This window comes from Canis lupus, chromosome 30, assembly GCF_011100685.1.
Source record: "Canis lupus familiaris isolate Mischka breed German Shepherd chromosome 30, alternate assembly UU_Cfam_GSD_1.0, whole genome shotgun sequence".
NCBI classification, from domain to species: Eukaryota; Metazoa; Chordata; class Mammalia; order Carnivora; family Canidae; genus Canis; species Canis lupus.
Window position 1 is genome coordinate 33,930,072 of NC_049251.1, and position 2,919 is coordinate 33,932,990.

The window sequence follows — 2,919 nt, forward strand, 5'->3', positions numbered from 1 at the left end:
GCTTTCAAGCTTTTGCTCAAGCTTGGTGAACAGCTTGAGCAAAATGCCTTTCTACCAACTTTTGATACTCAGAGTCTTGTCAACCTCCAAGGACCAATCCCATCCCCTACTTGGTGCTCTCCTTAAGAAAAAGGAGCTCACTTAGGCTCATATCCGTAGCTAGAAGGGCCTCAGCACATGTCTGTTGCACAAATGAATGAATGAATAAAAGAACAAATTAAACTTTTATTTTTTTTTCCATTGTGATTCCATTTCACATCCTTCTCTGAAGCATACCCCCACCCCAGCCTATGGAACCCTCTCCCTTTCATTGTGCTGACTTCCTGGTATACCTCTTGACATTTTGATCCCTCTTTGGCTCTAGCATCCCCAGCTACACTTGGCTATGCTGAAGAAATCCTTCTTGCTATCTTCCAACCCTCCGTCTTATTGCCTGCAACTAAACTGGGAAGTTCTAGAAGGGCCATAAAGCAAGCTAGCTGAGGGTATTTCAGAGGGACCAGCTGATGCAGAGAAGGACAGGTGATCATGGGCCCAGGTAGGAAAATAGTCAGATCCTGAAAATAGGCTGGGACACTGGGGATGTGAGACCAAGTGTGCACTACAGGTTCTAGAGCTCAAGTCTGTGCTTTTCCATCTAGAAGGGACAGCGTTCCTGAGAGCTAGTGTTGGCAGAGAATCCTGTTGTAAAGTTGTCTGTGACACTATAAGCTCCTCGAGGGCTGGGACCTGTCGCCACCACATCCCAGGGTCTGTCAAAGCCCTACTGAATCAAAGTGTATGGCACTAGACCTAGGAACCTCCATCTTTAGCAATCTCCCAAGATCCTGACCCTGATCAGACACAGTGAAATGTCACCACCACTTCCTCTTGCTTCTTGGAGTTCCCACAACCCAGAGCTCACGGTGGACACGTAACACATACAGGATAAGTATATTGTAAGATTGAAATCAGGTTACATGTTACATGGGGGCTTCTCTGCCTCTTGAATCCAGGTGAGATTGGCTTAGACCCCCCCTCCAATTTCCTTCTCTGTGGAGACCCAGGGACCTGAGTTTTCTGAGACTTTTTAGGGGACACACAGCCTACTGGCTCCTGCTGCCTCAGGCTCTTCACACCTACTGTCTTCATCTCAGCCGCATGGGCCCCAACGGCCAGTGGCCTCTTCTCATTTTCCAGGGAAAGACTCTCAGGCACGAAGCATTTCTGGGTGAGGTAGATTGATCTGAAGATCCAGGGTGGGGGGCGGAGGTGGCAATGAAGGAAGGATTGACATCATATTGCAAACAACTTTGAGTTGGACATTGGGTGTTTCCATTCTTAAAATGCCCCTCTGGCTGGCCCGCTACTCCAAGTAGCTACAGCTTTGTAGCCTCTTCTGCTCCCCAACCGCCCCTTCTCTGATTCTCTTTCTCCTTTTCCTCATTTTGAGCAAGTCCCAGTTTCTTTCCTCATTTCCTGCAGAGCAGGATGGCCTTGACCCTCCCCCCCGCCCCCCCACCCCGGGCCTTAGAGGCCTTGGCTCTGGCACACACCCAGGCTTTCTGACCTCCCCTTCTGCTCCTTGAGGTCCCTCCCCAGATAGAGACCTTTGGCTTCTTAGAGGAGTTCTGGCATCAGCTGTAAGTAATAAAGCTTCGTGCATTGCCTAGAGGTGGAGTACAGAAGCTGGAAGGGATCCCGGAGATCATGAGTCAAACTCAAGCCAGACAGTCATTGGCCCAAGGTCCCTGGCAGAGTGAGACAAAGGGCAGAAGCTGGAACTCGACCCCTGGCTCTCAAGCTGCCATGGATTAATTGATTCCATGAGTAACTCAGGACTCGAATGCACTCTTACAAGTGTCGTGATTAGGAGCAGGTTTTGAGGCAAGATCGCGTTGTCCAGGTGGACTGCCCAACAACCTCTTCCTTAGTGGTGCTTCTTCATCACTCCTGGACTCCCAAGTTAAATTCCATGAGAATGGCCCTTTTGTCTCTGTACTGGTCTTGGGCTGGCAGACAGAGCCAGGATTCTGGCCCTATAACCACCATTAAGTTGCTGCTTGTTCTTAACCTAGAGTTGTCATCCTTTTGTGCCTCAGTTTACCTACCCTTCAAAAGAGGACTGTGGCTGGCAATTTGGGGAAATGTCTCAGGTGCCTTCACAAGTAGGCACACTTGACTCCAAATGTGTGTGTGCGTGTGTGTGTAGGGGGATTCATGGCTTTTTACCCCAATCCGACTGAAGGCAGCTCCATTTGTATCTGTTCTAATGACTATGGTTTCATAAGGGCTTCTAATAAAAAAAAAAAGATTTCCATTGCTTAAAAAGCACTTGCAAACCTGTGTGTAGCTGACATCTGGAGTCCAAGACTCTTGAAATATGAGCCTTCATGGCCGCAGTAAGGGGTGGGGGCTTGCCACAGGGCTCTGTATGGCCCTGCCTTCCACATGGCCACCATCAGCAAATTGGGACATCCATCAGGAGGCAGCTGGGGCAGCTGGGTGGGTGGGTAGATCCCCATCATGGGGGCTGTTTTGGGGACTTTCTGAGTATTGGCAAGTGTGAATCAGGCCCCACGTTTTCCATTTCCTCTGCCTGATATGCTCTTTCATGAAAGCATATAAATTTGTGGGTCGGCAAAACACAGATGCAAAAGTTCCATAGTCCAAAGGGGGTGTGGGCGGGAGTGGAGGGCCAGGCCCAGGTGGGCACCCCAATATTTCCACCGTGGGCAGTACACAGGAGTAAAAGCCTCTCCCAGGAGCAATTCTCTGAGCAGCCCATACTCACCATGATCCTTGAGCTTTTCTCCTTGTTCTTAGATTAATGCGTGTGGTTCGAGGGCCCCAGGGTGGGAGACACAGGGGAGACACAGGAGGCACCAGCATGGATTTAGGCTCTCCTGGCTAGCAGCGTGGCCCTAGTCTCCACTCACA